This window comes from Paroedura picta, chromosome 3 (assembly GCF_049243985.1).
Source record: "Paroedura picta isolate Pp20150507F chromosome 3, Ppicta_v3.0, whole genome shotgun sequence".
Lineage (NCBI taxonomy): Eukaryota > Metazoa > Chordata > Lepidosauria > Squamata > Gekkonidae > Paroedura > Paroedura picta.
In genome coordinates, this window is record NC_135371.1 from 148,528,550 (window position 1) to 148,552,625 (window position 24,076).

Consider the following 24,076-nt stretch of genomic DNA (forward strand, 5'->3'; position numbering starts at 1 on the left):
ATCGCACAGTAAAGGTAGGGTCACACTGGATCAATCCTTCTTGCTGCAGAAGGAAATTTTAAATTGGCCAAAAATCGCATTCTGGATAGAGGGCTGGGACTGAATCGATCTGGGGTTGGAATAAAAGCTCCGTGCAGTTTACACCTAGGACAGGGACAGGTAAATAATAGAAAGATACATATTTTTGGTTTTGAGAATACCTTATCCTGAAATTTACTGAAACACAATGAGACTCTGGATTATGATTCATTTGGGGCCTTTCTCAGATTTGTATTAAAAATTTATCAGTAAACTTCTGAAGGAGGAAGCCACATCCCAGTCCAAGTCTCAAATCTGAACTGGATGTTCAGTCATGGGGCAAAATGAGTCCCAGTAATAATGTCAGCTGGCGCAGATTTATTTCATGTGCTGAAACTGAACCAGTTGCCAATATCACCATCTTGAAGGGTTCGACCCAGCCCTTCTGTCTGTGTCCTGACAAATAGCCACCCATCAGGCAACTCACAGCATGAAAATGTTTAATTATACCACAGTGAAAGGAAAGCACTGCATACGTTTAACGCGGGTTTAACCGTTGTCAAGGTTATATTGACACTCATTTCACTCCTGTCTGGTTTGTGCCAGCTTGGTTAAGAGCAGTGGCTTCTAAGTTGTTTTTGATTCTCCGCCTCTCCATATGGAGCCAGCTGGGTGACCTTGGGCTAGTCACAGTCCTGTTCTCACTGAGCAGTTTATCTCAGAGCTCTCTCAGCCTCACTTAACTCACAGGGAGTCTGTTGTGGGTAGAGCAGCAATTACAAGCCACTTGGGGACTCCTTCGGGTCATGAAAAGCAGGGTATAAAACCCAACTCTTCTTCTTCTTCAGACCAGCTATTCCTGTTGCTCTATCTTAGTTACACATTCGTGGGGTCACAGCATTGACGTTTTTAGATACAGCCAAGGATTTTGTTCTGAAGTTTCCCTTGAGTGCGCAATGATGGCCAGAACTGTTCTTCATGGTGTTCCAGTCCCCAAGGCAGTAGTGACAGTCACACCGTGCCACGCTGAGCAGGCTCTGGCTGGAAATACCGGAAGGCAGCAAGTCAAGTGGAGACTCTACTATTGATTACCCCGATCGATGGTAACGTGAGGCCCAGCAATAGCTGCAAGAAGCATTTTATTCCAAGCCGTCCCCATCCAAATTGAATGCCGGAAGCGGTTCCAATGAACGAAGCCCCTTCCAGCACACCAGCCCACCGAGGCGACTGGATCATTGAACAAATTGGCTGGGTAGTCGGGGAGACAAAAAGGACTGAGTTCTGCCGAGACCTGCTCTTTATCTCCAGAAGCTCAGCAGCCAAATCCTCCCGCCGTATCCATTAAGGGTGAACGGGCAGCCGAGTTGGCAGCAGAGGTGTTTGTGGGGGAATTAAAGCCACGGCTAATGTTTATCTCCTAGACAGGCAGGGGGAAGGGGGGAATCCTCAGAGCCGCTCGGCAGCCCAAGGAGATTACATCGCAGACCTTTCCCAAGCCTTGTGAGCCCAAACTCCATTAGCTCAGCTGATGGGGAACAGACCAAACGGCAGCGACAACCACTGTCGGGCAGCAGGAATGAAATGTCCGGCCTTCTGCAGCAGCGCAACTAGAGAGGCGTACGTCTCTGAGCCTGACAGCGCCAGAGGCCACACCACTGCTCCACCACAAAGAGAGCCCAACTCATTTACTGATCGAAGCAGCCAGACTTTAAAAGAGCGGGAGAAGGCTGAGGTTCTCCGCTAACCCTTAGCATGGCATGTGTGGGTGTCTGAGGAGGGGGGGGGATGCCTCGTCTACTCCAGCAGTCCCTGTCATTTGTGTATGGGGGGGGCATGCCTTGTTTTGTGTTTTGCAAAGATTGTATATTCTTATAAAGTATGGCTTATGTCAGGGGTAGTCATACTGTGGCCCTCCTGATGTCCATGGACTACAATTCCCATGAGTGCTGGCAGGGGCTCATGGGAATTGTAGTCCATGGACATCTGGAGGGCCGCAGTTTGACTACCCCTGACGTGTCTTACACTGCCCTGGATATCAGGCTATTCTGCTGTCAGATCTTCAGCAGGGTCATCACTGTTTAGTATTTGAGTGGGAGACCACTAAGGAATGCCAAAGTCACAGGCAAGCAATGGCAAACTGCCTCTGAACATCTCTTGCCTTAAAATTCCTGTGGGATCCGAATAAATTGGCTGCAGCTTGATGGCCAGAGAGAGAGAGAGAGAGAGAATGTTCTGACACACATAATACAGTCTCACAATGGAGCTATCCCCTAAGGGGCAAAACATGTACAACGAAGTTAAATAATCTTTGTAAAGGGTAAATTGTCTGTGTGCACCGCTGTACCTTGAATCAAGGCATGCATGGGAAAGGAAGAGGGAATCTAACTCTTCAAGTTATGCTCAGTTTTGCTACACGGACTCCCCACATTGTATTGTTAAAGGTTTTAAAGAGGAAAGTGTCTGTTTAAAGTCTTTCCCCCACTAAAATGCTGCTCTTTCTTTCCATCTTCCATACCGGTGTGGGGAGCCCTGTTTTGAGTATTGAAAATGAGCAAGTTTTGAAGGATGAAATCCCCTCATTCCCCACCCCCATGTGGACATGATCCGATTTGTGTGTCTGGATGCCCCAAATCTGCCTTGTACAGAATGATGAAGATTTCTGATCTCTGCATTTCCTGCTTTGACAATTAACAGTGTATGCTTAAAAAATCTTAGGCATTTATTAAGAAGAGAAGAAGAAGAGTTGGTTCTTATATGCCATTTTCTCTACCAGAAGGAGTCTCAAAGAAGCTTACAATCGCCTTCCCTTTCCTCTCCCCACAACAGGCACACTGTGAGGGAGGTGAGGCTGAGAAAGCCCTGATATCACTGCTCGGTCAGAACAGCTCTATAATAATGTGTGAGACAATTTACAGAGAGAGGATTCATAACGAAAGGCAGATAAGATGAAATTACTGTGATGAACTATTGCCAGGATTCCCACCAAGTTCAGCTTCTGGGCCTTTGCAAGAAGAGGTAACTGGCTAAAGTGACACCCCAAAACTGAGCAATTTTCACAGGAAAAAGAGGGAGCACTTGCTTGTGTAAATAATTTAACAGATGTTAAAAGACAAGTGTCTTCAGAGTCTGCTAGGCAATCAATCAAGGGAAGTACCAGGCAGTAATCAACTACCAATTTAGCAGAATATGAGGAATCTAAACATTTAGCGCAATATCTATACTGCAGGGAGAATTGCGTATATCAGTGTATTGTCTAGTTGTTGTTTTTATGTTCCAGGACTTGAATTTTATTCTGTGACTAGTACCGTTAGTAGAAATTGTTCCTTTCCCCTCTCATGTTCTGACACTCGTAATACATATTTTCTTACACAGTGTTAGAATGTGTTCCTTATTTTGGAGCTCTTCAGATGGCAGTTTCCCCAGGGCACCCACAATGGCATATTCCTCTGCCAGCCATTTTTTTACTTGCCCCACCCCTTGATAAAAATGTTTCTTTCACCAGATGGAATGGGGGCCTCATTCTAGACATCTTTTTCTTCTTCTTCTGGACCTCATCCAGCCAAGATCTTACAAGAGAAAGACTGACATTTTGGATATAGGAGATAAATGTTAGCTATCTTCTCATGAAGGAATGTCATTCATCTCTCTGAAACAGATGGATCACTCTGTTCATATATGTCAGAAATATCCAAGCAGATATAGCCCAGAACATTTTGGTATATGCGATGGAAAATCAGAACGGCATTTCTCAAGGTAATACAAATGAAATAAACTTTACAACAGAATGTTTGGTGCCATGTAATGAGGTCCCAAGTCATCAGCATGAAGTTTTCACCTCACTATGCTCAATGGTTGGGCAGCTTGCCCACCCACTCCCCCCACCCCCAACTCCAGACCCCATGGTTTTCAGGAAAAAATAAAGCCTCTTTGAATTCCCAAAACTGTTTTGCTCCAAGATCAGTTATTGTGGGGTCTACTAAGAGGTCCAAAGAAACAAATATGGCGTCTATGGTGAGATGATAGCATTACCATGGAATGCCTTTCTACTCTCTACCTGTCATAATAGATTCCCATGCGCTATGATGAGAAAAGACAAAGAGGGCAGTTGGCTGAGATAATATTCCCCATGAATCACATCCCCCTCAAACCACAGGAATCCCTGCCCCCTATGGGGCAAAGCTTGCCAATTCCAGCCATTACTTCTCCCTTGGGTTGCCATATCCCGCTTAGCCACTGGTGAGAGATGGGAGGGTAGAATTGCTAAATCCAGGTCTGGAAACTCCTGGAGATTTGGGGAAGTAGCCTGGGAGGGGGGACACACAGGGACCTCAGCGGGATATAATGCCATAGGGTGTGCCCCCCAAGCATCCATGGTCTCCAGGGGGACTAATTTATGTAGTCTGGAGGTGAGTTGTTATTCTGGTCCTACCTGGAGGCTGACATCCCTACTTCTCCCACAAAGAACACCTGGCTTGTAAACTAAATATGAGCAGACAGTGTGAAGCAGCAGTAAAGAAGGCAAATGCAGTCTTGGGCTGTATCAACAGAGGCATCACATCAAAATCACAACATGTCAGAGTCCCACTGTATATTGTATTAGTCAGACCCCACGTGGAGTACTGTGTGCAGTTCTGGAGGCCTCACTTCAAAAAGGACGTGGACAAAATTGAGAGGGTTCAGAGAAGAGCGACAAGAATGATCCAGGGCCTGGGGACCAAGTCCTATGAGGAATGGTTGGGGGACCTGGGAATGTTCAGCAGGCAGAAGAGGGGCTGAGAGGGGACATGATAGCCCTCTTTAAGTATTGGAAAGGCTGTGACTTAGAGGAGGGAAGGGAAAGGTTCCTACAGTGTAGAACTGTATCAGCTAGATATTGAGGGGGGGGGGGTATTTCAGCCAGAATTGTTTTCTGACAGTGGAAGTGGTGAGCTCCTCCTCACCGGCAGTCTTCAAGCAGTAGTTGGACAGATACTTATCCTGGATACTTTACGCTGATCCTGCACTGAGTAGAGGGGTGATCTAGATGGCCTGTATGACTCCTTCCAACTCTATGATTCTAGTGCAACCTTGGTGCTGTCGATTGCACACAGTTCTTTGAGTATACACCTTGGGCATCTGTTCCAGCCTAACTAATCTTGTGATCCTTATCCCTGCTTCTTCATTATTGTATCTGACTTTCAGTGACATTTGCTGTGGGTTTTCTTTCAGCAGAACCCTGCAAGATTCATCAGGAAGTAGCTCTTCTGCTGGCTCAGCCAATCAGACCCCCGGTTCCTATTGTTTCCCATTGCCAGAACTCTGTGACTCGGTTCAGCCAAGAAAGCATAAAGGGGAATAAGTTTATTCCAGGATTCCCAAGAGGCCCCAATCCCCGCTTTGCATCCTGCTAATTAACTCCTTAATTGTGTTTGATCTTGCTGATATTGCTGTCTGGAGACACAGCCTCCTCTGTTCCTTACAGGTCACATTTTTCCATCCATCTCCTCACTGAATGACAGCTTTGAAACATAATGATAAATCTGCATGGGTTGTTGCAATAGGGATTTATTGTTCTGAAGCTTGTTGGAGGAACATCTGACTGACTTCAGCAGGGCTGCAACTGCGGGTGCATGTGTCCATGTTGGATCACATCATTTCTATGTTCTGCAGTTTTGGCTCGCTCTCCTTTGCCTGCTGCTTGGCCAAGCAAAATGCGGCCTGTGATTCAGCTCAGCTGTTCACTCTTTCTGTCTGTAGATTTGTCTTGGGTATCGGCTTATCAGAATGAAATCTATCACACACGGTCAGAGTTCAGTTCTGTGTTTCAAGTTGCACAGCAAACGGTGAGATGAAGTTGATGTGCATGTAATGGAATGAAGGAGGGTCCTGCTCTCTGCTCTGGAGGGGATGGTGCTTACTTTGACAGACTCTGTGGGAGTTGTGTTATATCTAGGCCCAGTCAGGTCAACATGGTTGCAAAGGACACATCCCCCGCCCAGCAACATTTAACTTGGAAATCGTCTGTCTTCCCTTCAGGTGGACTATTGCAATGTGCTGTAGGTGGGGCTGTCCTTGAAGACATTCAGGAAATTGACCTGGACCTAATATAGCTGGTTGTCTGCTGACTTGGTGCTGACTACCTCACACTCGCTTCAAAACAAGTCCATCAGTTAGCTAAGATTCTCTAGGCACAGTTCAAGCTGCTGGTTCTTACCTTGGAAGCTTGTCATTACTTGGGATTATCTATCTTTGTTGTTGTTGTTGTTATGTGCGAAGTCGTGTCCGACCCATCGCGACCCCATGGACAATGATCCTCCAGGCCTTCCTGTCCTCTACCATTCCCTGGAGTCCTTTTAAGTTTGCACCTACTGCTTCAGTGACTCCATCCATCCACCTCATTCTCTGTCGTCCCCTTCTTCTTTTGCCCTCGATCACTCCCAGCATTAGGCTCTTCTCCAGGGAGTCCTTCCTTCTCATGAGGTGGCCAAAGTATTTGAGTTTCATCTTCAGGATCTGGCCTTCTAAAGAGCAGTCAGGGCTGATCTCCTCTAGGACTGACCAGTTTGTTCGCTTTGCAGTCCAAGGGACTCGCAAGAGTCTTCTCCAGCGCCAGAGTTCAAAAGCCTCAATTCTTTGACGCTCGGCCTTCCTTATGGTCCAACTTTCGCAGCCATACATTGCAACTGGGAATACCATAGCCTTGACTAAACGCACTTTTGTTGGTAGGGTGATGTCTCTGCTTTTTAGGATGCTGTCTAGATTTGCCATAGCTTTCCTCCCTAGGAGCAAGCGTCTTTTAATTTCTTTGCTGCAGTCCCCATCTGCAGTGATCTTGGAGCCGAGGAAAATAAAATCTGTCACTATCTCCATTTCTTCCCCATCTATTTGCCAGGAATTGAGAGGGCCGGCTGCCATGATCTTTGTTTTCTTGATGTTGAGTTTCAAGCCAACTTTTGCACTCTCCTCCTTCACCCGCATCAACAGGCTCTTTAGTTCCTCTTCACTTTCTGCCATTAGAGTGGTATCATCTGCATATCTGAGGTTGTTGATATTTCTCCCTGCAATCTTGATCCCAATTGGTGACTCCTCTAATCCCGCCTTTCTCATGATGTGCTCCGCATACAAGTTAAATAGGCAAGGCGACAGTATACAGCCTTGCCGAACTCCTTTCTCAATTTTGAACCAATCAGTGATTCCATGTTCAGTTCTCACTGTTGCTTCTTGACCTGCATATAAATTTCTCAAGAGACAAATAAGATGCTCTGGTATTCCCATCTCTTTAAGAACTTGCCACAATTTGTTGTGCTCCACACAATCAAAGGCTTTAGCATAGTCAATGAAGCAGAAGTAGATGTTCTTCTGGAACTCCCTAGCTTTTTCCATGATCCAGCGTATGTTGGCAATTTGATCTCTAGTTCCTCTACCTCTTCGAAATCCTGCCTGTACTTCTGGAAGTTCTCGGTCCACATATTGCTGGAGCCTAGCTTGTAGGATTTTGAGCAAAACTTTGCTAGCATGAGAAATGAGTGCAATGGTGCGGTAGTTTGAACATTCTTTGGCATTGCCCTTCTTTGGGATTGGAATGTAAACTGACCTTTTCCAATCCTGTGGCCATTGCTGAGTTTTCCAAATTTGCTGGCATATTGAGTGTAGCACTTTTACTGCATCGTCCTTTAAGATTTTGAATAGTTCAACTGGAATGCTGTCACCACCACTAGCTTTATTGTTGCTCAGACTTCCTAAGGCCCATTTGACTTCACATTCCAGGATGTCTGGCTCCAGGTCAGTAACTACCCCACTGTGGTCATCAGGGATGTTAAGCTCGCTCTTGTATAGTTCTTCTGTATAATTTTGCCACCTTTGCTTAATCTCTTCTGCTTCTGTGAGGTCCCTACCATTTTGGTCCCTTATCATACCCATCTTTGCATGAAACGTTCTCTTCATATCTCCAATTTTCTTGAAAAGATCTCTGGTCCTCCCCATTCTATTGTTTTCTTCTATTTGTTTGCACTGTTCATTTAAGAAGGCATTCTTATCTCTTCTAGCTTTTCTCTGGAATTCTGCATTCAATTGGGTGTATCTTTCTCTTTCTCCCTTGCCTTTCACTTCCCTTCTCTCCTTAGCTATTTGTAAAGCTTCCTCAGACAGCCATTTTGATTTCTTGCATTTCTTTTTCTTTGGGATGGTTTTAGTTGCTACCTCTTGTACAATGTCGCGAACCTCCGTCCATAGTTCTTCAGGCACTCTGTCTATCAGATCTAATTCCTTAAATCTATTTGTCACCTCTACTGTATATTCGTCGGGGATATGATTTAGTTCGTACCTGAGTGGCCTAGTGCTTTTCCCTACTTTCTTCAATTTAAGCCTAAATTTTGCAACAAGAAGCTCATGATCTGAACCACAATCAGCTCCTGGTCTTGTTTTTATTGCCTGTATAGAACTTTTCCATCTTTGGCTGCAGAGCACATAGTCAATCTGATTTCTGTGTTGACCGTCTGGTGATGTCCATGTGTAGAATCGTCTCTTGGGTATTATCTATCTTGTTGTTGTTGTTGTTATGTGCGAAGTCGTGTCCGACCCATCGCGACCCCATGGACAATGATCCTCCAGGCCTTCCTGTCCTCTACCATTCCCCGGAGTCCATTTAAGTTTGCACCTACTGCTTCAGTGACTCCATCCAGCCACCTCATTCTCTGTCGTCCCCTTCTTCTTTTGCCCTCGATCGCTCCCAGCATTAGGCTCTTCTCCAGGGAGTCCTTCCTTCTCATGAGGTGGCCAAAATATTTGAGTTTCATCTTCAGGATCTGGCCTTCTAAAGAGCAGTCAGGGCTGATCTCCTCTAGGACTGACCGGTTTGTTCGCCTTGCAGTCCAAGGGACTCGCAAGAGTCTTCTCCAGCACCAGAGTTCAAAAGCCTCAATTCTTTGACGCTCGGCCTTCCTTATGGTCCAACTTTCGCAGCCATACATTGCAACTGGGAAGACCATAGCCTTGACTAAACGCACTTTTGTTGGCAGGGTGATGTCTCTGCTTTTTAGGATGCTGTCTAGATTTGCCATAGCTTTCCTCCCCAGGAGCAAGCGTCTTTTAATTTCTTTGCTGCAGTCCCCATCTGCAGTGATCTTGGAGCCCAGGAAAATAAAATCTGTCACTATCTCCATTTCTTCCCCTTCTATTTGCCAGGAATTGAGAGGGCCGGATGCCATGATCTTTGTTTTCTTGATGTTGAGTTTCAAGCCAACTTTTGCACTCTCCTCCTTCACCCGCATCAACAGGCTCTTTAGTTCCTCTTCACTTTCTGCCATTAGAGTGGTATCATCTGCATATCTGAGGTTATTGATATTTCTCCCTGCAATCTTGATCCCAATTTGTGACTCCTCTAATCCCGCATTTCTCATGATGTGCTCTGCATACAAGTTAAATAGGCAAGGCGACAGTATACAGCCTTGCCGAACTCCTTTCTCAATTTTGAACCAGTCAGTGATTCCATGTTCAGTTCTCACTGTTGCTTCTTGACCTGCATATAAATTTCTCAAGAGACAAATAAGATGCTCTGGTATTCCCATCTCTTTAAGAACTTGCCACAATTTGTTGTGCTCCACACAATCAAAGGCTTTAGCATAGTCAATGAAGCAGAAGTAGACGTTCTTCTGGTACTCCCTAGCTTTCTCCATGATCCAGCGTATGTTGGCAATTTGATCTCTAGTTCCTCTGCCTCTTCGAAATCCTGCCTGTACTTCTGGAAGTTCTCGGTCCACATATTGCTGGAGCCTAGCTTGTAGGATTTTGAGCATAACTTTGCTAGCATGAGAAATTAGTGCAATGGTGCGGTAGTTTGAACATTCTTTGGCATTGCCCTTCTTTGGGATTGGAATGTAAACTGACCTTTTCCAATCCTGTGGCCATTGTTGAGTTTTCCAAATTTGCTGGCATATTGAGTGTAGCACTTTTACTGCATCGTCCTTTAAGATTTTGAATAGTTCAACTGGAATGCTGTCACTACCACTAGCTTTATTGTTGCTCAGACTTTCTAAGGCCCATTTGACTTCACATTCCAGGATGTCTGGCTCCAGGTCAGTAACTACCCCATTGTGGTCATCAGGGATGTTAAGCTCGCTCTTGTATAGTTCTTCTGTATAATTTTGCCACCTTTGTTTAATCTCTTCTGCTTCTGTGAGGTCCCTACCATTTTGGTCCCTTATCATACCCATCTTTGCATGAAACGTTCTCTTCATATCTCCAATTTTCTTGAAAAGATCTCTGGTCCTCCCCATTCTATTGTTTTCTTCTATTTGTTTGCACTGTTCATTTAAGAAGGCATTCTTATCTCTTCTAGCTTTTCTCTGGAATTCTGCATTCAATTGGGTGTATCTTTCTCTTTCTCCCTTGCCTTTCACTTCCCTTCTCTCCTTAGCTATTTGTAAAGCTTCCTCAGACAGCCATTTTGATTTCTTGCATTTCTTTTTCTTTGGGATGGTTTTAGTTGCTACCTCTTGTACAATGTCGCGAACCTCCGTCCATAGTTCTTCAGGCACTCTGTCTATCAGATCTAATTCCTTAAATCTATTTGTCACCTCTACTGTATATTCGTCGGGGATATGATTTAGTTCGTACCTGAGTGGCCTAGTGCTTTTCCCTACTTTCTTCAATTTAAGCCTAAATTTTGCAACAAGAAGCTCATGATCTGAACCACAATCAGCTCCTGGTCTTGTTTTTATTGCCTGTATAGAACTTTTCCATCTTTGGCTGCAGAGCACATAGTCAATCTGATTTCTGTGTTGACCGTCTGGTGATGTCCATGTGTAGAATCGTCTCTTGGGTATTATCTATCTTGTTGTTGTTGTTGTTATGTGCGAAGTCGTGTCCGACCCATCGCGACCCCATGGACAATGATCCTCCAGGCCTTCCTGTCCTCTACCATTCCCCGGAGTCCATTTAAGTTTGCACCTACTGCTTCAGTGACTCCATCCAGCCACCTCATTCTCTGTCGTCCCCTTCTTCTTTTGCCCTCGATCGCTCCCAGCATTAGGCTCTTCTCCAGGGAGTCCTTCCTTCTCATGAGGTGGCCAAAATATTTGAGTTTCATCTTCAGGATCTGGCCTTCTAAAGAGCAGTCAGGGCTGATCTCCTCTAGGACTGACCGGTTTGTTCGCCTTGCAGTCCAAGGGACTCGCAAGAGTCTTCTCCAGCACCAGAGTTCAAAAGCCTCAATTCTTTGACGCTCGGCCTTCCTTATGGTCCAACTTTCGCAGCCATACATTGCAACTGGGAAGACCATAGCCTTGACTAAACGCACTTTTGTTGGCAGGGTGATGTCTCTGCTTTTTAGGATGCTGTCTAGATTTGCCATAGCTTTCCTCCCCAGGAGCAAGCGTCTTTTAATTTCTTTGCTGCAGTCCCCATCTGCAGTGATCTTGGAGCCCAGGAAAATAAAATCTGTCACTATCTCCATTTCTTCCCCTTCTATTTGCCAGGAATTGAGAGGGCCGGATGCCATGATCTTTGTTTTCTTGATGTTGAGTTTCAAGCCAACTTTTGCACTCTCCTCCTTCACCCGCATCAACAGGCTCTTTAGTTCCTCTTCACTTTCTGCCATTAGAGTGGTATCATCTGCATATCTGAGGTTATTGATATTTCTCCCTGCAATCTTGATCCCAATTTGTGACTCCTCTAATCCCGCATTTCTCATGATGTGCTCTGCATACAAGTTAAATAGGCAAGGCGACAGTATACAGCCTTGCCGAACTCCTTTCTCAATTTTGAACCAGTCAGTGATTCCATGTTCAGTTCTCACTGTTGCTTCTTGACCTGCATATAAATTTCTCAAGAGACAAATAAGATGCTCTGGTATTCCCATCTCTTTAAGAACTTGCCACAATTTGTTGTGCTCCACACAATCAAAGGCTTTAGCATAGTCAATGAAGCAGAAGTAGACGTTCTTCTGGTACTCCCTAGCTTTCTCCATGATCCAGCGTATGTTGGCAATTTGATCTCTAGTTCCTCTGCCTCTTCGAAATCCTGCCTGTACTTCTGGAAGTTCTCGGTCCACATATTGCTGGAGCCTAGCTTGTAGGATTTTGAGCATAACTTTGCTAGCATGAGAAATTAGTGCAATGGTGCGGTAGTTTGAACATTCTTTGGCATTGCCCTTCTTTGGGATTGGAATGTAAACTGACCTTTTCCAATCCTGTGGCCATTGTTGAGTTTTCCAAATTTGCTGGCATATTGAGTGTAGCACTTTTACTGCATCGTCCTTTAAGATTTTGAATAGTTCAACTGGAATGCTGTCACTACCACTAGCTTTATTGTTGCTCAGACTTTCTAAGGCCCATTTGACTTCACATTCCAGGATGTCTGGCTCCAGGTCAGTAACTACCCCATTGTGGTCATCAGGGATGTTAAGCTCGCTCTTGTATAGTTCTTCTGTATAATTTTGCCACCTTTGTTTAATCTCTTCTGCTTCTGTGAGGTCCCTACCATTTTGGTCCCTTATCATACCCATCTTTGCATGAAACGTTCTCTTCATATCTCCAATTTTCTTGAAAAGATCTCTGGTCCTCCCCATTCTATTGTTTTCTTCTATTTGTTTGCACTGTTCATTTAAGAAGGCATTCTTATCTCTTCTAGCTTTTCTCTGGAATTCTGCATTCAATTGGGTGTATCTTTCTCTTTCTCCCTTGCCTTTCACTTCCCTTCTCTCCTTAGCTATTTGTAAAGCTTCCTCAGACAGCCATTTTGATTTCTTGCATTTCTTTTTCTTTGGGATGGTTTTAGTTGCTACCTCTTGTACAATGTTGCGAACCTCCGTCCATAGTTCTTCAGGCACTCTGTCTATCAGATCTAATTCCTTAAATCTATTTGTCACCTCCACTGTGTATTCGTCGGGGATATGATTTAGTTCATACCTGAGTGGCCTACTGCTTTTCCCTACTTTCTTCAATTTAAGCCTAAATTTTGCAACAAGAAGCTCATGATCTGAACCACAATCAGCTCCTGGTCTTGTTTTTATTGACTGGATAGAACTTTTCCATCTTTGGCTGCAGAGCACATAGTCAATCTGATTTCTGTGTTGACCGTCTGGTGATGTCCATGTGTAGAGTCGTCTCTTGGGTTGCTGGAAAAGAGTGTTTGCTATGACCATTGTATTCTCTTGACAAAATTCTACCAGCCTGTGCCCTGCTTCATTTTGTACTCCAAGGCCAAACTTGCCTGTTATCCCGGTTATCTTTTGGCTTCCTACTTTAGCATTCCAATCCCCCATGATGATAAGCACATCATTTTTGGGCGTTGCTTCTAGAAGGTGTTGTAGGGCTTCATAGAACTGATCAACTTCATCCTCTTCAGCAGCAGTGGTTGGGGCGTAGACCTGGATCACTGTGATGTTGAATGGTTTGCCTTGGATTCGAACTGAGATCATTCTGTCATTTTGGGGATTGTATCCCAAGACTGCTTTTCCTACTCTCTTATTGATTATGAAGGCTACTCCATTTCTTCTGCGAGATTCTTGTCCACAGTAGTATACCTGATGGTCATCTGAATTAAATTCACCCATTCCTGTCCATTTTAGTTCACTGATTCCTAAAATGTCGATGTTCAGTCTTCTCATTTCTTGTTTAACCACGTCCAGCTTGCCTTGATTCATGGATCTGACGTTCCAGGTTCCTATGGAATAAAAATCTTTACAGCATCGGACTGTCTTTTCGCCACCAGTTACTTCCACAACTGAGCGTCCTTTCGGCTTTGGCCCAGCCGCTTCATTCATTCTGGCGCTACTCGTACTAGCCGTCTGCTCATCCCCAGTAGCATATTGGACACCTTCCGACCTGAGGGGCTCATCTTCCAGCGTCATATCGTTATGCCTATTGGAACTGTCCATAGAGTTTTCATGGCAAAGATACTGGAGTGGTTTGCCATTGCCTTCTCCAGTGGATCACCTTTTGTCAGAGCTCTCAGCTATGACCTGTCCGTCTTGGGTGGCCCTGCACGGCATAGCTCATAGCTTCACTGAACTACGCAAGCCCCCTTGCCACAACAAGGCAGCGATCCTTGAAGGGGGATTATCTATCTACCTGCCTATAATTATAATTTTAGGCTGCCGCTCCCAGCCTGCCGGCTTGTGGCGGCTAACAACAGCTAAAAACAATACAATAAAAACCGTACTGTCCCACTCCCAACAATTATAACAATCCCCCTTCTTCCCCATCCCACCCCCAACCTGTCTAGACTAAATTTTGTTATTAGAGGGAAGCAATTTTGGAGGAGGGGCAAGATCTCCAGTCAGCCCGGCCTCAACCAAAAGCCTGGCGGAAGAGCTCCATTTTGCAGGTCCTGCAGAACTGTGTCAGCTCTGACAAAGCCCTTAGTTCTTCAAGGAACACAGTCCATGGGAGAGGTACCTGACAGGATTTTGGGGAAGGAGGGATTTAACACCATAGCCTGCATTTTCCTACAGGGGAACTGATTTGTGAAGCCTGGAGATCAATCATAATTCTGGAAGAACACCTGGCTCCAGCTGGAAGCTGGGAATCCCAGCCCGTTTAGATACTCCAAGCAATTGTTGCTGGTTTTCCCTCTCACCAGAACCATTAGCTCAGCTGCGGTTTGCTCACAAGCATTGTCCCTGACTCTGTAGAATAACCTCCAGAGGAAAATAAGGCATCCACTTTGGAAGTCTTCATGAGGCTCTGGAAAGCACTTCTGCTTTTGATAGAAGCCGGAAATACTCATCTAATGGCTATTGGGGAGAGGGGAGATTTATTGACTGCTTGCTACTGTTATATTTTTAATTGGCCTTGTGCGGTGCCTATGTGGTATGGGTTATTTTGTGAGACGCTCTCAAAAAGAGGAATCCAATTCAGGACCCCATTCTGCATTTAAGGCTTAAATACCAGTTTCACCTTTGCTGCACCCATCTGCAGGGAGCTCAGGAGCACGTCTGCCTCCCTCCCTATACTGACGTGGGCTTAGGAGGCGGATGCAAATGAAATAGCAGCGTGCTATGCTAACTGAAGCAAGACATCTCAAAATGTATGCTTTCTCATTTTGCGTTTATTTCAAAAGACTCCCCCCCCCTTTCCTGAATGTAGCATCCGGGTTGCTTATTGTGAAGGGGGTGTGGCCAGGGGACAGAAGATCCTCTTCCTCCAATTTGTCTTCCGAAGGAGAACGGCCATTTGTCAAGCCCCTTTCACCCAGGGGAAGGGTGTTTTTTTAATTCTCCTAGGGTTATTTTCCTTTCAGATGGGGGGGGGGTAAAAATATATGGGTCGTTTCCTTCTGGACTGTGAGGATTAGAGTTGCACTCCTCCAGATGGGACCTGGGGACCTGGGGACCCCCATTTCTAGACTATAGAGATCAGTTTGCCTGGATAAATGGATGCCTTGGAACAGGGGTAGTCAACCTGTGGTCCTCCACATGCTGCCAGCAAATGCTGGCAGTGGCTCATGGGAATTGTAGTCCATGAACATGTGGAGGACCACAGGTTGACTACCCCTGCCTTGGAGGGCGGACTTTGTGGCATTGTACCCCACTGAAGTCGTCTCCTCCCCAAATCTCCATCCCCAAATCTCCAGGAGTTTCCCAATAGGGAATTAACAACCCTCCCCTCCAACACCCATACTGACCCAGGGGGACCTGGCTGTGCTTTGCTGCTTTGCTCATTCTCTCCCCTCAAAATAGCAGTCCCAGAGTGCCAGGCCTAATTTGATATGGGGAAGAGCCACCTTGGTGTAGTGGTTAAGAGCAGCAGCTTCTAATCTGGCAAGATGGGTTTGATTCCCATTCTTCCACATGCAGCCAGCTGGGTGACCTTGGGCTGAATGCAGTCCTGTTAGAGCTGTTCCCACAGAGCAGTGATATCAGCGTATCTCCCAGCCCCACCTACCTCACAGGGTGTCTGTTGTGGGGAGAGGAAGGGAAGGTGATTGTAAGCTGCTTTGAGACTCCTTTGGGTAGAGAAAAGTGAGATATAAAAAACAAATCTTCTTCCTCTTAAGTAATCACAGCTCTATTTATTATTATTTTTATTTATAATTATATTTGTTGATCACCACTTCCAGCCCAGCCAGTTCGTGGTGGTTTACAATAAAACTTTAAAACTCTAATAAAACTCATATAACCAATATTGGAGGTGAAAAAACAATCTACAAAATGCCCCTATACCATCCACTCACACCCTAGAATCACAGAATCATAGAGTTGGAAGGGGCCATACAGGCCATCTAGTCCAACCCCCTGCTCAACGCAGGATCAGCCCTAAGCATCCTAAAGCATCCAAGAAAAGTGTGTATCCAACCGTTGCTTGAAGACTGCCAGTGAGGGGGAGCTCACCACCTCCTTAGGCAGCCTATTCCACTGCTGAACTACTCTTACTGTGAAATTTTTTTCCTGATATCTAGCCTATATCGTTGTACTTGAAGTTTAAACCCATTACTGCGTGTCCTTTCCTCTGCAGCCAATGGGAACAGCATCCTGCCCTCCTCTAAATGACAACCTTTCAAATACTTAAAAACTGCTACCCTACGGCAGCAGTTGCCAGGACCTCTGTCTTGGAGGGGATGAGTTTCAGATGACTCTGCCTGAGCCACCCAGACACTGCTTCCAAATATCTGGCAAATGTTTCCGGGGGAGGGTCTAGCTGGCCAACCATCAGGAGATAGATCTGGGTGTCATCCTCATACTGGTGACAACGTAGCCCAAAGCCCCAGACCAACCGTGCCAGAGGGCGTATATAGATGTTGAAGAGCATGGGGGAGAGTATCGCCCCCTGTGGCATTCTACAAGGGAGCACAAAGGGGCCAGACAACTTGTGGTTGACCACATCAAATGTGGCCGACAGATCTCAAAGCATGAGAATAGCCAAACCTTCCCAATTCAGCTGGCACCAGAGATCATCCATCAGAGCGACCAGTACAGTCTCTACCCCATGGCCAGGATGGAAGCCTGACTGGTACAAGTCAAGGGCCGAAGTTTCCTCCAAGAATGCCAGGAACTGGTCCACGGCGGCCCTCTCAACTACCGTATTTGCCGGCGTATAAGGCGACTGGGGGTATAAGACGACCCCCCAACATTTCCACTCAAAATATAGAGTTAGCCGCCGCCGTGAGCCCAGTGGGAAGGGGAACTGCCGCCACTCGCCGCCGCTGTGAGCCCAGTGAGGGGGAGCTGCCGCCACCCGCCGCCCGCCGCCCGCCGCCCGCCGCCGCTGTGAGCCCAGTGGGGGAGAGCTGCTGCCGCCGCCGCCGCCGCTCGCCATCTAGTCCAACCCCCTGCTCAACGCAGGATTAGCCCTAAGCATCCTAAAGCATCCAAGAAAAGTGTGTATCCAACCTTTGCTTGAAGACTTCCAGTGAGGGGGCGCTCACCACCTCCTTAGGCAGCCTATTCCACTGCTGAACTACTCTGACTGTGAAAAACTTTTTCCTGATATCTAGCCTATATCGTTGTACTTGAAGTTTAAACCCATTACTGCGTGTCCTCTCCTCTGCAGCCAGCAGAAACAGCATCCTGCCCTCCTCCAAGTGACAACCTTTCAAATACTTAAAGAGGGCTATCATGTCCCCTCTCAACCTCCTTTTCTCCAGGCTGAACATTCCCAAGTCCCTCAACCTATCTTCATAGGGCTTGGTCCCTTGGCCCCAGATCATCTTCGTCGCTCTCCTCTGTACCCTTTCAATTTTATCGACGTCCTTCTTGAAGTGAGGCCTCCAGAACTGCACACAGTACTCCAGGTGTGGTCTGACCAGTGCCGTATACAATGGGACTATGACATCTTGTGATTTTGATGTGATGCCTCTGTTGATACAGCCCAAAATGGCATTTGCCTTTTTTACCGCTGCATCACACTGCCTGCTCATGTTTAGTTTACAATCCACAAGTACCCCAAGGTCTCGTTCACACACAGTGCTACCTAGAAGCGTATCCCCCATCCAGTAGGCATGCTTTTCATTTTTCTGACCCAGATGCAGAACTTTACACTTATCTTTATTAAATTGCATCTTGTTCTCATTTGCCCATTTTTCCATTGTGTTCAGATCTCGTTGAACTCTGTCTCTATCTTCCGGAGTATTTGCCAGTCCTCCCAATTTGGTGTCATCTGCAAACTTGATGAGTAGTCCCTCCACCCCCTCATCTAAATCATTAATAAATATGTTAAAAAGTACCGGGCCGAGCACCGAACCCTGAGGTACCCCGCTACTCACCTCTCTCCAGTCTGATGAAACACCATTGACAACAACTCTTTGAGTGCGGATCTCTAACCAATTCCCTATCCACCTAACTATCTGAAAATCCAGATTGCAGTCCTTCAACTTATCCATCAGAACATCATGGGGAACCTTGTCAAAAGCTTTACTAAAATCCAAGTAAATGACATCAACCAAATTTCCCCGATCCAGCAAACCTGTTACTTGGTCAAAAAAGGAAACTAGGTTGGTCTGGCAGGACCTGTTGGAGTCAAATCCATGCTGACTTCCTTGGATCACCAAATTGTCCTCCAGATGTTTGCAGATCGCTCCCTTTAATATCTGCTCCATTATCTTCCCTACAACTAAATACTGAGGACTGAGGTTGTGCATAGGGTTGCCAGGCCTCCCTTTAGGATTGGGAGGTAACTGGCAGGAGGTGGGAAGAGGTGGGTGCTCACCTTGGCAGGGGGAAACAATTGTCAGCAGTGCTGCACAAGGCTGTAACTTCCACCATAGAAATCATGGGGCCATTCCGCACCGGGATCCATGTTGCAAATTGTTTGAGGGACGAAAAATTGCCATTTTAAATAGTGGAATTCGTCGTTATGCATACCTGCCTTTGTAGTGGAATCCAGTTGCGTTTCTATCGTTTCCCACAGGGTTCTGGTCTCAGCAAAAATCGCTAGCCAGGAAGCGCTATTGCCGAGCTTGTCCTGCCCCTGGCCGTCAAGCAGCCAATGGGCGGCCGTTATCATGCTCCCAAACAGCCCCTTTCCCTTTAAGGAAGGTTTAAAAACCCGTTGCAATGAATCTGCGTTGATTCGTTGCAACGGAGTGACCCATCCAGCTAGCAGGTGGTGTTTGAGCTGCCGTTTCATCGTTGCCACGCTACCCCCGAGTGAAACCCCCCCCCTCACGGGCGCGATTTTCGGCCGAAAACAGTGTGAAAAATAAAGGGAAAATAAACCAGCAAACAGGCTTCCGTGTTGCTTGTGCTTAGTGACTTTAAACAGAGGGACTGCAGCCGGGGAAGCCTCACTGGGTAAACGAAGGCTTGCCGGTGCGTTGATCTCCGCTCGCTCGGAGAAAAAAAAATGGCGATCGCTTCGCCGGAAGATCAGAGGAGAGAGCCAGGGGGAGGGACTTTGCAGAAACCGCAACAATGGTAATGCACAGAACTTTCCCGCTAGTGTTGCAGATTGGTTGCAGGAGTGTAGCGCTTTCCGGAGGGTGAATCCACTTTTGGGGATTTCCCTGAAAGCGCTACAACGAAGTGCTTTTTGCAGATCGGTTTCAGGAGTGTTGCAGATTGTCAACGACGTTGTGCATAACGGCAAAACTGTAGCGATTTCAATTAGTAACCATTGTGCTATTTTGGACGAATGCGGAACGGCCCATGGCATTGCACCAGGGCAACACTAGCACTTACCCCAATACTAAATGTGATGGCTGCCCCCCTCATAGGGCTGGCCAGCTTGCACCCTCTGACCACGGACATGAGTGGGCAGTGACCAAAGTGGCAGGAGTTTGTCTGCCATAAGTAGGTATCTAGCAAACCTACTCTGCACCAAGGTTGGAGGTCTTCTGTTGACAATGTTGTTTGCTGCCACCCCCAAGCTTTGGCAGATATATATTTTTAAGACAATGTCAATTACATAATGATGTCACTTCCAGGGAAAACCTGGGTGTGACATAGGGTAGTTCTAGGAATCACCAGAAACTCTATGGTTTTATCATAGAATGTCTGCCAATTTCACAGCTGTCCTATGTCAGGTTTTCCCTGGAAGGCACATCATGATGTAGCAGATGCTGCTCCCCACCCCTCATTTCCCTACCCTGGCTTCAACCTGGCAGCCCTAGATGCATAACTCTTAGAGTAACTCTTCAGCATTTCAGGCAGAAGCACCATTTGACAGATGCCTCTTAAAATTAACATACTGTTTAAAAATATTTTCTTGCATACACACAGCTTATCTTCAGTCACACAGTGAAGATCCTTGAGTTGTGGTGGCAGCTGTTGGCAAAGCAACTTTTAAAAAATCTGCCAACCAAACAGACCTCCAGTGGGCAATCAGAAGCTCCACAGGGCAAAGAGTCCCACCTGACCCCAAACACTATCCTAAAACTCTTGGAGGGCACCAGGAAAGGTGTTGGTGAGAGTTGGAGTCACCTGGTATACACATTTATCAAACCGCAAATGTGCCGTCACTTCAATAATAGCATAGTGTCAGTGACGACAAACAATTGGAAGGAGGCAGTAGCTTCCACAGGCCACAGTGGACTTTCATTTCCTCCACTCTTGGGGGAATTAAGACCTGCTGGGCAGAAGGCTCTGCCTGTCCTAGAGTCTGGTACTTGGTACCACTCAAGTCAGGTTTGGGCACCAGATCAATCCTTGTGGCTGCAGGTGGGCCCACATCCCCACACTGCTTAGTCACTAAGAATATAGTACAGGCACAGTTTCAGTACAGACCTATCACTTGCCCACCCTGTCTGAAGCAAAATGGCCTCCTTTGCCGCTCTTCTGTGCTTCTACTGTTCCTGTGGGTCTTTCACCAGCAACAGGTCTTCATCAAGCCAACGGGCATGAAAAAGGCCGGAGGTCAGTCCTTTTAAATAAGTCTTGAGTCCATCCAGGGAGATGGCAATGCTGCTTCAGGCCCCCTCTTTCACTGCACTGGTTCAGTCCATCCCTTGGGTTAGTACTTGTCACAAAATCCATCTGTCTCCACGATCCACACATGGCTTCAGCGGGCATGGGATCCACCCTGGAGGCCGCAACATCCACACCATAACAGTAAAGGATAAATGGTGAGAACTTCTAAGCAAAATCTGACAAGGGAGTCAGGCAGGAGTTTACCCACTAACTGCTGTGCTTCCTAGTAGTCCATTTCCTTCCAGCTGCTGCAGAACATTTCAGCCATGCTGAGCTACATTTACAAACTTATCACTTGTGGCACTGAGGGACATTAGTTCATTCTAGGGTGGCCATCATTTCATCTGTGTTGAACGTAGGTGCAGCATCCCAGCCCAGACCAAGGTGGGATGTAACAAGACTCGTACTCTCAGACCTTCCCAGCTTTGCAAAGTGGGAATAGGTCTTTGGGAAAGAAGCCTTTAGAGGTTTTCTTTGTAAGAAATATGCCTGCCTGTATGCTTTTGTCTGTGTCCTGTAATGCAGGGGTAGTCAACCTGTGGTCCTCCAGATGTTCATGGACTACAATTCCCATGAGCCCCTGCCAGCATTCGCTGGCAGGGACTCATGGGAATTGTAGTCCATGAACATCTGGAGGACTACAAGTTGACTACCCCTGCTGTAAAGTATATTTGAACAGCCAAGACCTGTTCTGGGAGTGGCAGGCTATATGTCCAATAAATAATAGTAAATTAATAATAATATATTACCAGCGATGCCGTAAGTCTCAGTGCTGTTTCCTCCAAAGGAGATTTACCTTTCAGAGGCTGCCAAGAGCTCCCCTACCTTCCCCACACTGTTCTGGGAAAGGAAAGTAAACTACAGTCTAATTAAGATGTGATTAGGATATACAGTTCTTGGCTTGGCCACAGGTTATTAGAACTGAAATACCAGTCAAATCTGATGCCGAAGAAATTAAGTTGCAATGCTTTATTAATTCAAATTAGAATATGGAAAAAGCAACAGTACAAACTGTAGAATAAAATATCAAACAAGATGTAGAGCCTCTTGTGGCGCAGAGTGGTAAGGCAGCAGACATGCAGTCTGAAAGTTCTGCCCATGAGGCTGGGAGTTCAATCCCAGCAGCCAGCTCAAGGTTGACTCAGCCTTCCATCCTTCCGAGGTTGGTAAAATGAGTACCCAGCTTGCTGGGGGGTAAACAGTAATGACTGGGGAAGGCACTGGCAAACCACCCCGTATTGAGTCTGCCATGAAAACACTAGAGGGCATCATCCCAAGGGTCAGACATGACCCGGTACTTGCACAGGGGATACCTTTACCTTAAAATTCAAGAGGCTTGTAAGAACCTGAAGAGTTGGTTAGTATGGTGCAGGTCAATAGTGATGCAAAGGAAATTAATCGGAAGATATCCAGGAAGAAACCATGCTTTAGAACAAAGGGAGCATCCAAAATCCAAATGGAAAACAAGTTCCAAGAAAGCACCAGATCTAGATCTGCAAGGAGAGACAGGGCACAGAGGGAACCCTATGAGATTCAGGCCAGAAGCTGGGTAGAAGGACATATTCTGTGGGTATAAACAAATATACTGGCTACAAGATTCCCAATGAATTTTGAACAGATTCTTCTTTCAGTATAAGAAAACTCCTAACTAGTCACCAGAAATCCTGGAATAAATGTTTTCATACACTAGACCAGCGGTTCTCAACCTTTTCTTCGCCGTGACCCCAACTACGGTGGTGGCTGGTGCGGCGGCAGCTTGCTTGTGCATGCACAACAATCGAGGCAGCGTGGAGGCAGCCATTGCCATGGCTCCGCGGCCTCCTGTCGCCTCCTGCCTCCTGCTGCCACTGCGATGGCCAACCTGGCAACCCCAGGGAAGTGGCCAAGCGACCCCAAATTGGGTTGTGACCCCAAGGTTGAGAACCACTGCACTAGACCAAGAGTCTACCATCTATGGTTCTGTATCCAAATATTGTTCAGTATGGAACCAAATATGGCTTGTAAAAAAAGAAAATGAAATGTTTATGTTAAGGTATTTCAAGAATGGCAGCTGGAATGGTGCAATAGCCATCATGTATGTATGTAAAGGGACTAACAGGCAAAGATAGGAAAAAAGAATTTCAAGGAGACGTTTTACAGACAAGTGAAGGGATAAAGCTGAAGAGCTAGCAGTAATCCACATACAAATCATGTGTATATTGATGCCATTGCACAACAACAATCTCACATCGTGCTTCTATCTATATTTAGTACTTATTGTGAGACCTCAAGTGCGCTGTTGCCTAATAAAAGACTCTCATCTAACAGAATTTTGGCTACAGAAACTGTATTATTAATAGACATGTCAAATTATCGATAATGTTAAGCTGCATGTTTTCAGTTATGCCAGTGTGTCTTCTTATACTCGGCTCTTCATTGGTCTCCTAGCTCTGAATTTCAATCTAGTTTGGCTCTTTAATTCTAAAGGTTGTTGCCTCTGCACTGGATGTTGCCCCTTTACACACCACTAAGAATGGACACAAACTAGTTCATGATTCATTTTGGCTGGTTCATGATTGGCAAACTGATGTTAATGGCAGGTCAACTGGCAGAAACCTTCCACAAATTTTGAAACAGTTTGTGGTGCTTCCTTCTGGTTCATGTCTTCCTTCAAACAGACGGTTTGCCAAACTTTAAAGCAACAGCAAAGGACAGAACTCTCCAGCTTTGGAAACACTGCTGTCAGTTTCAAATTAGTCATATTCAAGAGGGTTTTTCTGCCCCTTTGCTTTTATTCCTTTATGTTCACTGCAGAGAGTTTGCTTGGATCTGTGACTCTGTGCTTTGAGATCAGTCCTTTTAAGCCTGCAATGCCAGTGGCACTGGGTTCTGCTGAGCACTCTATGATTGCACTGGTAATGCTGGGCATTCTGTACATTGTACTGATTCTGCTGAGCATGCAAAAATACCCTCCACCTTCATTTTCTGACACAGAAATTTCTCTGATTCTGTTTTGCTGGGCTTCTATTGATCTTTTGGGGCTGTTTTTTCCCCTCCATTGGAAATAATAGAGGATGTGGGCTCCTTCTTTGGGGGACCATATCTCAAACCCCATAACCCCCATCCTCACCAAACGTGGAGGGCAGGTACAGTAGAGTCATTGAAGATCCTCTGTGAGTTTGGTATCTCTACCATCCTGGGAGGGGGAGTCATTCTACCACATCACAAAACTCACAAACCAAACTAGTAGTAGCTCTT